General features: G+C 45.7%; 1 long non-coding RNA gene across 4 annotated transcripts; it reads right to left on the bottom strand.

Annotated features, from left to right (window-relative positions):
• Positions 1–10796: 10796 nt before the first annotated feature.
• LOC109749924 (uncharacterized) lies at positions 10797–13670 on the bottom strand. Of its 4 annotated transcripts, none has more exons than XR_002229781.3 (6): positions 13220–13670; positions 13083–13149; positions 12536–12624; positions 12227–12355; positions 11857–11922; positions 10797–11106 (listed from the first exon to the last, which is right to left on the bottom strand). It is a non-coding gene; the product is annotated as an uncharacterized lncRNA (long non-coding RNA). The 4 variants fall into 4 exon arrangements; XR_012189794.1 differs by having other exon boundaries at positions 12507–12629; positions 13220–13664; XR_012189793.1 differs by having other exon boundaries at positions 12536–12629; positions 13220–13664.
• Between the last annotated feature and the right edge of the window lie 1498 nt (positions 13671–15168).

Here is a 15168-nt window from a genome sequence, read left to right as displayed (position 1 = left end):
TAATGATATGATGATGATGATGATATTTATTATACCATTGCGTGAAAGAACCGCGCATTAGTTTCAAGTGGATGTCCATCCACTTGAAACTAGTCCAGGTTCTTTCACCCAGTGATGTAATAACTCATTATGATGTAAAAACAATCTCTAAATTGCTGCTGTATGAAAACTTGTATAGAGGTGTATGAATACAACATGAAATAAAAAAAAATACGGAATAATAGTAGTAGCGTGGGCTGGGAGAAGCGCTACTAGTAATTACCAGTAGCGCTGTGTGGAGAAAGCGGTACTACTGCTAACCTTTAGCTGTAGTGCCGTACTAGTAGCGCTCCTGCCCGCGCTACTGATAGGCCTAAAACCCGCGCTGCTGCTAGGCTTTCCCTAGTAGTGCAACCAGCCCTCCACCGGCTACTGTTCAACCAGCCCTCCACAGGGTCGTGTTCATCCAGCCCTCCACAGGGTCATGTTCATCCACCGGCTCGATCGATCGGGGTACTGTTCATCCAGCGGCAACGATCTCTAGTACCACGGGTTCCTGTTCATGCAACCCCCACCGGGAACTGTTCATCCAAACTAGTCCTGGCCATGGGCCGGGCCGGGCCCGGCTTGGGCCGGGCCTTAAAAAGCCCACGACAGAAAACTGAGGCGCATGCCCTCCCAGGCCCTACCATCGGGCCTACTTTTCAAGCCCAAGCCCGGCCCATCTGCTAAAAGGCCCTGAAAAGCCCTTAGGGCTTAGGGCCGTGGGCCGGGCTTCTTCCTTAAAATGCCAATATGCCAAGCCCATGCCCGTCCAGGCCCTGCTGGTGGGCTCAAAACTCAGGCCCAACCCCGGCCCATGGGCAAGCCCATCGGGCCTAGGCCCTGGATTTTAGGGCTGGGCCTGGGTGGGCCGACATGGCCGGGCCAGAGATGGCCAGGACTAATCCAAACCCCCCAACAACGATCGGTGTTCATCCAGAGGCAGCATCGATTGGCATCTGTTAGCAGCAGTAGCAAAGGAATCGCTCGATCGGGTTCAGTTAACAGCAAGGGATCGATCGATCGCTCGGGTTCAGTAACGCGTAGCCTGCAGTGCAATCGCTCGGGTTCAGTTAGAGCCCAACGCCTCGCACACACGCGCGTACATACGTACGAGAGAAACGCGCATTGCTCGGCCCCCGACCACCCACCGTAACCGGGAACTCCCCGATATTTTCCTCGCCCTCGCTTCTAACACGTTTTTCTCCGTCATGGACGGCCCAAAGAATGTCATGCAGCTGCGTCTCCGGCCCGCCCAAGATGAAAAGCCCATTTTCTGTCATGATTTTTTGTCATAAAAGTAGGACCCCACCACATCTATGATGACACCGGGTTTTGTCACAATTATCGTCATGGAAGTGTCATAAGTATGACCGAATTTTTTTTCGTTCGGCCCAAAATGTCACGGATGTGTCTTTTTTTGTAGTGATATCAAATCTTGCATAAAAGAATTCAGAGAAGATTCAAATAATATTCATAGATAAGCTGATCGTAAATCCACAATTCATCAGATCTTGACAAACACACCGCAAAAGAATATTACATCGGATAGATCTCCAAGAACATTGAGGAGAACATGGTATTGAGAATCAAAGAGAGAGAAGAAGCCATCTAGCTACTAGCTATGGACTCGTAGGTGTGTGGTAAACTACTCACGCTTCATCGTACGGGCAATAGAGTTGATGAAGAAGCCCTCCATGATCGAATCCCCCTCTGTCAGGGTGCCGGAAAAGGCCCCAAGATGGGATCTCACGGGAACAGAAGGTTGCGGCTGTGGAAAAGTCTTTTCGTGGATGCTTCTGGTGGTTTGGGAATATATGTGAATATATAGGCGAAAGAATTAGGTCAAGGGAGTCACGGGGGGCCCACAAGGCAGGGGCGCGCCCTCGTGGCTCCTCCGACTTCATTGATACGTCTCCATCGTATCTACTTTTCCAAACTCTTTTGCCCTTGTTTTGGACTCTAACATGCATGATTCGAATGGAACTAACCCGGATTGACGCTGTTTTCAGCAGAATTGCCATGGTGTTATTTTTGTGCAGAAATAAAAGTTCTCGGAATGACCTGAAACTTCATGGAGATGATTTTTGGAATTAATAAAAAATATTGGCGAAAGAATCAAGTGAAGGGGGGCCACACCCTGGCCACAAGGGTGGGGGGCGCGCCATCCGACCTTGTGGGCCCCCTGGACCTCCACCGACCTCAACTCCAACTCCATATATTCACATTAGGGGAGAGAAAAATAAGAGAGAAGGATTCATCGTGTTTTATGATACGGAGCCGCCGCCAAGCCCTGTTCTTCATCGGGAGGGCAGATCTGGAGTCCGTTCGGGGCTCCGGAGAGGGGAATCCGTTGTCATCGTCATCATCAACCATTCTCGATCACCCATTTCATGATGCTCACCGCCGTGCGTGAGTAATCCCATCGTAGGCTTGCTGGACCGTGAGGGTTGGATGGATTTACCATGTAATTGAGTTAGTTTTGTTAGGGTTTGATCCCTAGTATCCACTATGTTCTAAGATTGATGTTGCTATGACTTTTTATGACTAATGCTTGTCACTAGGGCCCGAGTGCCATGATTTCAGATCTGAACCTATTATGTTTTCATGAATATATTTGTGTTCTTGATCCTATCTTGCAAGTTATAGTCACCTACTACGTGTTATGATCCGGCAACCCCGGAGTGACAATAGTCGGGACACTTCCCGGTGATGACGGTAGTTTGAGGAGTTCATGTATTCACTAAGTGCTAATGCTTTGGTCCGGTACTCTATTAAAAGGAGGCCTTAATATTCCTTAGTTTTCATTAGGACCCTGCTGCCACGGGTGGGTAGGACAACAGATGTCATGCAAGTTCTTTTCCGTAAGCACGTATGACTATATTCGGAATACATGCCTACATTTTATTGATGACTTGGAGCTAGTTCCTTGTCACCCTATGTTATAACCGTTGCATGATGAATGCCATCCGACATAATTATCCATCATTGATCCACTGCCTACGAGCTTGTTTCATATTGAACTTTGCTCCGTTACTTTACCGTTGTCACAGTTACAATTGCTACAAAACTACTACCGTTACTTTTGCCACTGTTATCGTTACTTACATACTACTTTGCTACTAAATATTTTCCTGCAGATATTAAGTCTTTCAGGTGTGGTTGAATTGACAACTCAGCTGCTAATACTTGAGAATATTCTTTGGCTCCACTTGTGTCGAATCAATAAATTTGGGTTGAATACTATACCCTCGAAAACTGTTGCGATCCCCTATACTTATGGGTTATCATTCATCCCCAAGTCTCCTCGGTGTCTTTTGGTCCAAGAAAAATCATGTAACACCCCGAGAATCATGTTACAGTAATCTCCCCTAATGGTGGTCATGTTACCGTGATTACTATGCAGCTTGCCACCTGTCCAAAAATCAAAGCCTTTTTCAAATTTAAAATAAAGTCCAATAAATTATTTCTTCGAGCAGTAAAAATAAAATGTTCACGATATTATATGAATCCCCCTAATCCTTGTCATGTTGAATCCAACTTAATTGAGGCTCCAAAAATTCCTCTAGCTATTTTTGGATGACCCAACATCACCCTCCATCACTTTTAAATTCATAAAGAAATTGAAATGAAATTGTCATGCCACCAAACTTCTTGCGGCACTGCAAAATATTGATCAGTAATCGATTTGGCAAGTTCCACTTTTTCCAAAAGTCATTTGGTGCACTAAATAAATGCAACTCCGTGGTGGTATAATAAAGCAGAAACAAAAAAGAAACAAGTACGATGCGCTGGGCCCTAGTTGCCACAACACACGGCCCAGCGGACACAGTGCCAGACCCATCCCACCATCGCTTATCGCCTTCCTCCCATTCACACTACTAGGGAAAAGCCTAGCAGCAGCGCGGGTTTTAGGCCTATCAGTAGCGCGGGCAGGAGCGCTACTGGTACGGCGCTACAACTAAAGGTTAGCAGTAGCGCTGGTTAACCAACACTACTGCTACACCGACTTAGTAGTAGCGCTTTCTCGACGGGGCGCTACTGGTAATTACTAGTAGGGCTTCTCCCTGCACGCGCTACTACTATTATTCCGTATTTTATTTCTTTTTTATTTCATGTTGTAGTCATACACCTCTATACAAGTTTTCATACAGCAGCAATTTAGAGATTGTTTTTACATCATAATGAGTTATTACATCATTGGGTGAAAGAACTGTGGACTAGTTTCAAGTGGATGGACATCCACTTGAAACTAATCTGCGGTTCTTTCACGCAATGATATAATAAATAACACCTCCTCATGATCATCATCATATCATTAACAACTTATCATCATAATACATCATTGTCATATAACACCTCCTCATGATCATCGTTTTCATCGATGAGACATCACATAGCAAGTTGGTCACTAGTCATAATCACAACTACTCCTCATCATCAACTCTAACACATTGTACCACATAATAAACATATTGTACCTCATAGGACCTACTACATTCTCTTAGGACCAACTATATTCTCTAAGGTAAAATAGCAAAAAACAAGATAGCCCCTGGCTCTCCATTATGGAGAATGCAGATTATCGTGTCTCCAATTCTTGCCTTTTGCTAAATGTTGCTTCCAAGAACCTCCTTACGAATGTCCAAACATTTTTTCCACTCTTTGATTAGCATGTGTTCACCAGTTTCAGAAATCCGATATGCACAGGTGAGATCCGTAGGATGACCTGGCTGTATGTTCAGAACTTCAAGGTGACCATTGTTATACATCAGATGAGGCACACAATCCATCGGGATTTTCTGTTGAAAAACATAGTAATAACTTCATAGTTAGCAATGATGTACTAGTTTTAGAAGTATGCAAAAGATGGACGGATGTCGTAATAGTAAAAAATCTTACCAGGGTATCTCCATAGAAGTCATCGTGGTTCAACACGTGCACTAGTGGCACGTATTCACCATAATTTGGAGGAGTTCGATAATAGGTATTGTAATTCTCAAAGAAAGTACAAAATGCGATCAGATGATTTTTCTCCTTATAATTTAATTCGGAGCCATCGGTGTAGTGGGTTTTGTCTACCATCTTCCGCACATTCTTTGAAGAATGAAAATAAGCTGTCAACTATTTTGAAATAAACAATATAAATTAGTTAATAACTATGTTTGAGAAACTCACATAGCGGTTGAATCGGAAGCGTATCAACAAGGACCCAAATGTCAATATTGTTTTGCTCATATCAGGATCACCAAGATCCATGGTGACAATCATACCCTCATAAAAACCATACATTTTGCAAAGTGCTTCCCAATTTTGGCAACCAAAATGGGTTACACTCTGAGAATTGTACAAATTTACTTCAAAATCCATATCATGATGGGTCCTTAGGTGTATTTTCTTTTTTTCAAAATTTTCATGGTCTTCAAAACCCATCCTTTCTAGGACATAGCATCTTGCATGGCATGGGATAAGCTAGTCGAATTGTAAAAGATGAAAATTAGACGTTGAAATAGTTGAAGTCGTGCTTAATTACGAAAAAAACACTTGTCGTTGTTGCGTACCGTTTCAACGTTGAAGGTCTCCTCGAGCTTAATGCTGAAGCGCCGATCATCGTCCAGGTGAGGGCACCTGTCGCACAGACCTCGATCGTCGTGGCACCAGCTGCACTCCCCCGGGAGACTTTCGTCATCCGAGTACGACATTTCCTACGTTCATAATTCAAAGATTAAACTTGTACAATTAAATATATGTACTAAAAAACCTAAATTAGATCATTATTTTTCGAGAAAATCCAGGCCACTCGATATTTCGTACATATTCTAGCACAAGTCATGCCAGAATTCACGGAAAAATCTGGCATGCCCTTTGCTAAAAAAGGAAATATCGAGCGCCTGAAATTTGCCGGAACGGAAATTAATCAACACTCCGGCAAAACAAAGGCCACTCGGAGGTGTTACCTGAACATGACCAGCCACTTGGGCAACCACATATCCTATTTGAGCAACACAGGATATCCATGTTTTTATCTAAAACATATATATCTTATAGGACTCATATTGACATGGAGATTTGGCTGGTCTCACCTCGAGGTCGGAGGGGGTCGGTGACGGGGACGACGGCGGGGATGATGGAGGGGCTCCTTGATTTCTCCAAAAGCAAAAGCCCTATAAGTTATCACTAAGACATCCCGAATAATTGCTTAAAATAAAAAAATAACAACAAATATGACAAGTTCAACTAGTTATATTAATTCAACTAGTTCTTACTAAATATAAACTTACTATAAATAGAAAAAAACTAGTTCTTTCTAAAAATAAAGTAGTTCAACTAGTTATATTAATTTTCTTACTAAAAATACATTAGTTCTATTAATTCAACTAGTTTATTCATTTACTTACTAAACTAGTTCAACTAGTTTATTAATTTACTTACTAATTATTTTAAACACTTACTATATAAACTAGTTCTATTAAGCACTTACTATAAATAAACTAGTTATATTAATCACTTACTAAATAAACTATTTCTATTAAACACTTGCTAAAAATTGTACTACCCTAGTTCTACCCTAAATTTTCTTACTTCTATTTTATTCAAAACACCTAAAATAGTCAAAAAAATTATTCTATTAAAAAACCTACATTCTACAATATCTACATTCTAAAATCTACATTTAAATTACCTACAATTTGCAAGAACAGAGACAAGGGAGGGAGGGAGGAGAGAGGAGGGTCGGCCGGAGGAGGTGGAGGGAGGGGCGGTGGGAGGAGGGCTACCGGCGGAGGAGGGAGGATGGGCGGCCGGAGGAGGAGGGAGGAGGGGGCGGCCGGAGGCGGAGGGAGGAGGGCGCGGTGGGAGGAGGGAGTACCTCGGTGGAGGACGAACGACGGCGGCGGCGGCGGCGGACGACGGGTATCGGCACGGGCGAGAGTGACTGAGAGGGAGAGTGAGTGAGAGAGAGGGTCGGCCACGTGGGGAGGGTAAGGTAGGGTTAGTAGTAGCGCGTGTGCGAGAAAAGCACTACAGCTAAGGAGAATAGCAGTAGCACTGGGCGAGGATATGGGCTACTGTTAAGTTGGGCTAGCCATGTGTGCCCATTTCAAACATAGCAGCAGCGCTTTTTGCTAGTACACGCTACTGCTAAAGTTATAGCAGTAGCGCGGTTTATTTACGCGCGCTGCTACTAAGTAGCAGTAGCGCACGATTTTGTCCAGTGCTACTGCTAAGATGCTGTGTATAAGGTTTTTCCTAATAGTGTCACCGTGACTCCGTGGACGACTTGAGCGCATCAATGGCCAGGGATCACCACGCGCCGGTCAGCCGAGCCCCCTGCCGGCGAGTATAAGACTGTCCCCGACGCCCTAAGGTTCAACCTCATCCACTCTCACTCGCCGTTCTCCCCCTCTTGCTCCAGATCCACCGCTCCGCGCAAACCTGCCGCCACCGCCGCCATGGACTACCTCCCTGCCGTGGCCACTGATGTCCTCGCCGGCTGAGATTGCACCAGGGGCTCCGCCTCCTTCTTCTTCGACTCCGACCACCAGTGCAAGCCACACGACGCTACATCATCGTATCTCCATCATCTTCTTCCTCGGACCCGCTGCACGCCATTGTCGATTCCGTCGCCGTCACTGCATCACGCGCCTCCCCGAGCAGCGCCCCGCCAACGATGTGAGCAGGCATTCGTTTCCCCTATGTACCTGTTGTCTAGTTCGTTCCCTACCCCTTGCGCCATTACTGCCGGAGCTCGGCTCCGCCGTGTTGCTCACTGCCGTTGCTGCCACGCTGCTCCGCTGTTGCTCGCCAGCCACTGCTTGCGCCCGTGCCTGGGCTTCCTCCCTACAGCCGCTGCCCCCGCATGCGTTCGCTGCTGCTGCTACCTGCCATTACTGCTCATTGCTGCTGCTCTCTACTACCGTTGCTCGTTCCCGCCGTGCCCTTGGCCGCCCGCGCATGCCTTGCCGTTGCTCGTGCCGCACCTGCTTCCCATCGCGCTCCGCCCGCGACTCGCCCGCCCCTGCTTCCCCCGCTCGGCTCCGCCCAGCCTACCGCGGCTCTGCTCTCATGCCCCCCTTCAACGCGCGCACACCCGCGCGAGGCAGCCGCCTGCGCCACGCCTGGGCCCCGTCCTCGCTCGCCGCCACCGCCACCTTCCGCTACTTCGTGTGCCCGCCGCCCCCCTGTAGTCCACCCCAGTGCCGGCCCTCCCTACCATTGGGCGCGGCGCTGCCCAACGGACCCCGCCGCGCGTCCAACTGCTGCCGGAATCGACCGGCCGAAGCTCCTCCGCCGCACTGGATTAGCGTCGACGTTGGTCACCGACTAGGCGCTGACGTGGCCCGTAATTAGGCACTAACCCCCCTCTAATAGTCTAAGAAAGTGAGCCCAAGTCCAGTAACTAATCAGTTAAGTTTTGTTTTAAAAAAATGTTAACTGGCGTTGACTCAATGACATGCGGGTCCCACTGGATCCGCTGACCAGTCAACCATTGACCAATCAACTGCTGTGTCAGCAGTTGACTGGCCCCACTGTCAGCCCCTCTGGTGCACTGTGGGTGCAGTGCACCTGATGCACCAAACATTTTCTGGAGAATTTCAAGATTAAAGTAATTCCATGAATTTCTGAAAATTGTTAAAACTTTGGAAATTCATTGAAATTCAACCGTAGCTCGAATGAAAATGTTTTCTATATGAAAGTTAATCAGAAAAATCCAATGAATCCAAATACGCGGTCCATTCATCTGTCACATGCCCATAGTATGCTCAACATGGAACTGTCCCCTCTGTTTTCATCTGTCCGGAAAACGTAAGACACCGGAAAAACCACTCCGGATATTTTCCCTCTCCGTCTGCAACGTCTAGCACTGCGTTAGTTCACCCTAACACCGCGTATTACCATATTATGCTTTATGATGCTTTGTTTGCTTTATATTTGTTGTTTCTTCCCCCTCTTCTCTCCGGTAGGCCCCGAGACCGATGTTGCCCCCGTGATCGACTACATCTCCGACGACCCTTCTTCCTTTGCAGTAGAGCTTCCAGGCAAGCCCCCCCTTTGATTTATCCCGATATCGCCCATTCCATTGTCTCATGCTTGCATTAGATTTTGCTACTGTAATTGTTTGCTCCTATTCTGATGCATAGCCTGCTTTTGTACCTGCTGTTGTACCTTACCTGCTTATCCTAAACTGCTTAGTATAGGTTGGTTAGTGATCCATCAGTGACCCCCACCTTCTCCTTGTTGCCCCTGCTTCATCATCGACGACTCAAGCGACATGATCGAAGACCAGGCCCCGGCACTGCACATCACTTTCGCCCTTAGTTGCTCGACACTACTAGGTTACTATCGAGTGCTAAGGGTGATACCTCATCAGGACTTCTGATGTTAACCTAGTAGGTTAGTTCATCGGTTATGGTCATCGAGGGTGATTCCTCCTTCTCCACTCCCGATAACGACACTGTCGTGCAACTCCTCAAGAGTGGACCTCGAGGGTGCTGCCTCCTTCATTCACCTTGACGATAACATCAGGTGGAATTCCATCGAGGGTGATTCCTCAGGGTTCGCCTTGGTGTTAGACACACGGTTACTATGGTTACTATGACTTTATACTGAACCATGTTACTAAAGGCAGGTCGGCCCTAAGGGGTACCCGTGCGAGCTTAATTGCGAGATATGTGGAGTTGGGTTGACCTGGAAGGTGCCCGCAAGATAATTGCGAGGCGTAGCTGGGCATTCTTAGCCATTGCCACAAGTCCTCGAGACAGGGCGATGGGGTCACATCGATCGTGAGTCTCTGCTCGTTACCGCGCCCTAATCCACTACGATTTGGATAATTGATCAGAGGGGCCTCTGGCCTGATAGCACTAACCATCACGTGGGCATAGTATGGGCGTTCTACATTGTATGCATCAGCCGAAGCTTAATAGACGTCATGCGTCTGAGCGGCGCGCGCCGTGTTGGACTGGGTACGCAACCGCGCTTGTATTAAGGGGTTGCTAGGTCTGCTCACAGCGGCCCACGCAACATGCAGGAGTTCCCAAGGCGATGGCCCAATACCCCTGGGGGCATAGGTTTAGTCTGGCGTGCTGACCTCTCTATTAAGCCTAGGTCGGGTTGCGGTGTATCATTTGGCCAAGGCCGGGCATGACCTAGTAAAGTGTGTCCGGCCGGAGTTAAGCGAGGGTGGTGGGTAAGTTGGTGCATCCCTGCAGGGAAGAAAACATATGTCGATAGCCTGTCCGACGATAACGGACACTCAGAGTTATATCTCAATCGATACAAGTAGAACTTGATGCTGAGGCATGTAATGGAAATGATGGCTCCGGGATTGTTTTCTCGCAGGGAGTGGAGGAAGTGATCTCTGGGAAATGTTACAACATACTTTCTAATATTATAATATGCCACTCTCACTACAACAGGACCCCTCCTATAGCAATGCTTTTTTCCGTATCTAAGAGTCCATATATGCGTTGCTAGTGCCTTTACCAACGGTTTTGGATGCGTAGCCTTATCCAGTGTTGCTAGCTCGTAACGCAACACTTATATAGCCATTGGTAAAAGGAACGTTGCAAAAGTGCAACACATAAAACCAACTATTACTACTCTTTTATACGTTGGTGCTGAATGTACAAGAATCCAAATCTCATTGCTTGGCAACAAAGAGTTTCCAACACTTCATGTCTTGGTACATATATAATGTGAATATTATTATGATTATATATATTGCCATCAATTAAATTAATGCTCCAAACATAGGAAAAAATAAGAGAAAATACTCAGGAGGGGAAGAAATCATATATTGGATAAAACTTTTGGATTACAGTAGTGGATATTACATGAGGAACATCATCCAAATATGCTGCATAATCTAAATATTTTCTTCACAGCGAAGCGAAACTTTAACTGAAAGAATCCATCAACATCCCTACAACTAAACTAAAACGTAACTGAGGAACATCATCTAGCAACATCAACAATGTCCCTAGTACTTAACAAAACCAAAAGCATCCATCATCATGAACTGGAACTTCATCATCATTGCAGTATACTTGCCATGCACCCATATAATCATCCATATATCTTTTGAATCTACAAAAAAAATAACAAATTGAATTGTTAATACACAATGCAAGTAGTGATGAGGCAAGGTATTAGACGCATACAAAGGTTGAAAGCATACAAACACTAAAAATACTAAGTCGTGTTATCTCTATGTAGCAGCAAAGTCTCTAGAGAATGCCCACTTAGATGTCTTGTTGTTTAGCCTATTAGCTTGAACAAAATAGTTTTAAAAGGAGGTTTGATAGTGGGAGATACACTTGTGTAAATGAGAAAAGTATGGCACCTCCGCCCAGATGTTGGAAGTTACGCGACATTTATCATAATTTGCAAAATAAATATGTATCTATAAACCTTTATTATTTAAACTTTCGAGTGGCTATTTTCTAAAGGTATTGATTACATTAGCAGTATTTTCTTGAACCATCAATTGCAAATGTCACAATATTTTATCCAGGGTGTAGATTTTCTACAGTGATATATTTACCAAGAAGATATCTGCAAGAAAAACTATTATAAATCTCCAAGCACGGATATCTTAATGGCCATAACATCTTAATTAATAAATTGTTGAGCTAATCAAAGGAATGAATATTTAAATCACTTATTGTGAAATATATATTGCACTAATACGAAATCAAGCTCAAACTAAATTCTACTCCCTCCGTCCCATCATTTAAGACGTTTTTTGACACTAGAGTAGTGTCCAAAAACGTCTTACATTAATTATGGGAAGGAGGGAGTAGAATATATGTTAGCAGGAAACCTTAAAGTACCTACCGTTTCGTTGAAAGGTATCAAATTCCGTTAGTAATTATGCTGAACTGTCCACCTTCACATTATACACTACATGTAGCAATACAGAAAGGATTAGTAACTGCAGTAGTATTAGTTTACTCAAGGAAGGGCTTCTCCATTATATCGTCACAACAAACAATGAAAAACATAGGGAGGGAGCCTAGCAAGCTGATACTCAGATTCTTTTTATCTTTTGATGGAATGCCTTTTTCAATTAACGTTGCATCTATGATTTCAGGTTGATGCTGATGTGTGCAAATTTCAGGTTAGGCTCATACATTACCAACCAACATTAGAAAGGAAGGAGTCATGCATTGCATTAAATTACAGGGGGGGAAAGAAAGCAAATGACCTTAGAATGTGGTGATGCAAACCATGTTCCAGCAATACACAAAGAAATGCCGACATATGCATCTCCTCAAGCCATGGTACATCATGGCGCTTCTCTGTTTTGGAGCTCATTAGGAACCGGCCAACAGATCTACGCGCAATGTGAGGCATGAATTGAATTTCAACAGAACAATTACTTGTGTATTTGAGAAAACAAATTAGTTTCAAAGCTCAGGAAATTATTTGCAATCAAATCAGGGATATCCATCAAAAAAGTACCATAGAATTGATCAGTATATTACTTGGTAGCATTAGTTAGATCCATCCGCACCTTACTGCCACCATGCTTGTGAACATCATGTGCGTTTTATGCCTCCAGGACCGCATCCAAGCGACCAAGCCTCATAGCGCTGCATCAACCTGCACTTCTCAAATTAATTCATATATACAATTAGTTGTAGGAAGTGGAGACAGGGCAACGTGCGTCGATGCATCATGAGGATAGAGGCAGCCAAAGCGTTAGGCAATCAAAATCCACCAAAACAGACCTGTAGGCTGCACTTTCTCACTAGAGCCTACATCTCAAATTGCAGGAGCACAACATAAAAATTCTCAAAACGGAAACCAACTGCCTTCTTTGTTCATTGGATACCTGCAATAAGTCTGCCCTACTTCATCGAATCTATGGTGGTAGCACTAGGGGTTAATCTTGCAGTTCAATCGAAGCATCAATTAACACCGTAGCAGCACAACAAGATCAAATTGACCACAAGCAGCAGGCACTTGGGCCCAAACAGTGGAAAATCCTAACACCACCAGAACAAAAAATGGCTCCTGATGTGCCACCAAACAGAGCAGAGAGGAGTGGAACGACTCACCTGGCTCCATGTCTGCTTCATCCCGAGCAGCAGCAAGGTTGTCCACTGGCCGTTCCTCCCTCCACATCTACATGAGAAGAGAAGATGTTATAGACAGGGGTAGAGAGATGACGAAGCCAGGGGAGGGGTGCACTCACCGGACGAGAGGAGGAGGACATGGCAACCGGCGCCGTCGCCTATGCCCGAAACCCTAGCCATGGGGGGTGGGGGTCGCGGGTGGGCTTTGGTGGCTTCGAGCGTCGGATCTAGCCGGATGGGAGGGCGCCGCGGTGCGAGGAGAGCTCGGGTTGTGCTTCGCGGTGGCGGGATTCGCCGAGCGTCGCCTGAATCAGCCGTCGCCGGTGGCGCAGCGAGGAGCAGCGTGAAGAGAGAGATGGGAGGCGAGAGGGATGGGCGGGTAGGAGATGCTACGGATACTGCAGCCTCCGGAGCTGCGAGGTGGGTGGAGAGGAGGGGGAGGGCCGGCGGCGAGGTGGGTCGGAGAAGGAAGAGGAGGTGGTGGGTGGCGGTGAGGTGGGAGGGATAAAGGACGAGGTGGGAGAGATAAGGGGAATCGGCAAGATCTGTTTCTCATCCCTCTGTCCTTTCTGTTTTTTTTCATATATGTACAGGGATAGGGCCGTGAGGTGCATCTCTACAACGTATTATGCTGCACCGCTTATATGCGTATCTACTATAAATTTTGCAACGTATAGTCAAATTGTTGTAGAATTTGTGTTGCTTTATATAGGGTATCCTTGTAGTGTGATGGTGCAAGATGCGTGGAGCAGCTTGAAGATGCTAGTCTTTGATAGGCTAGGCCTTCCACTTCCCTTCTGGCATTCTGTAGTTCATTCCACAGATACTACCCATTTCATTGATACCGATGCATATGTAGTGTAGATCCGTGCTTGCGAGTACTTTGGATGAGTACTCACGGTTGATTTGCTCCCCTTTTTCCACCTCCTTCCTTTCTTCTCGGACGCTGCAACAGATGGTGGAGCCCAGGAACCAGAAGCCACCGTCGACGATGACTATTACTACCACGAGGGTGCTTACTACTACATGGAGGCCGCCGACGACCAGGAGTAGTTAGGAGGCACCCAGGCAGGAGGCCTTGCCTTTTCGATCGTTGCTGCTTTTATGCTAGCCTTCTTAACGCAAACTTGTTCAACTTATGTTTGTACTCAGATATTCTTGCTTCCGCTGACTCTTGTGTATCTGAGCTTATGTATTAGAGCCCTCGAGGCCCCTGGCTTGTAATATAAAGCTTGTACTATTTTAATTTGTGTCTAGAGTTGTGTTGTGATATTTTACCGTGAGTCCTTGATCTTGATCATACACATTTTCATGTATGATTAGTGTACATTTGAATCGAGGGCATCACAAGTTGGTATCAGAGCCAACTGCTTGTAGGTAGCCCCCTTTCCAACTCCTTGGCCGAAGTTGAGTCTAGTCACTACAAAACTTTTACTAACATGGATGTGTGTCTTACAGGACCACGTCGCCATTGGGTGGTATTAGGATCTTTTATTCCTCGTCTATACTCTGGGACTCTGATCTCTCTTCAATTCGGGTTAAATGAATTTACTAACTGTGGCACCCCGATCCGCATGGAGCAGGGGGCCTTCGCACGCCAGCCCAGGATAACACCTGACGCACGACAAGTCCATAATACAGCATTCCAGGTACAAAAATATTCATCAAATACATGTATATGAGATTACATCATTGATGAATACAATTATTTGGCATAGCCCTAAGGCTATTAAATGACAGTGGAAGTCTGATAAAAATGGTGGCGGAAGTCTTGGTTTGGCAGCATAACAACTCTGGCTGGCCTCCACAACTCACAAGACTGGCAAGATTACGGCCTAGCACGACGGATCAAGCGAGCAATACGGGTACGACCTACAAAACTGGCATGACACGCCAGTTCAGTAAATTGAATGTACTTGCAAGACAACCAAATACATAGCATCCAAACAAGCTGTAGACAAAGCAAGAACCGAGCGCATGCAACACCCTATCTCATATCAATTACTAAACATGGCATGATAAAAATCAACTAAGCATGAACAAAATCATAACATCTACTAACATGGCA

This window comes from Aegilops tauschii, chromosome 7 (assembly GCF_002575655.3).
Source record: "Aegilops tauschii subsp. strangulata cultivar AL8/78 chromosome 7, Aet v6.0, whole genome shotgun sequence".
NCBI classification, from domain to species: Eukaryota; Viridiplantae; Streptophyta; class Magnoliopsida; order Poales; family Poaceae; genus Aegilops; species Aegilops tauschii.
The sequence above is the reverse complement of the archived record's forward strand: the minus strand, read 5'-3'. Positions and strand labels throughout refer to the sequence as shown.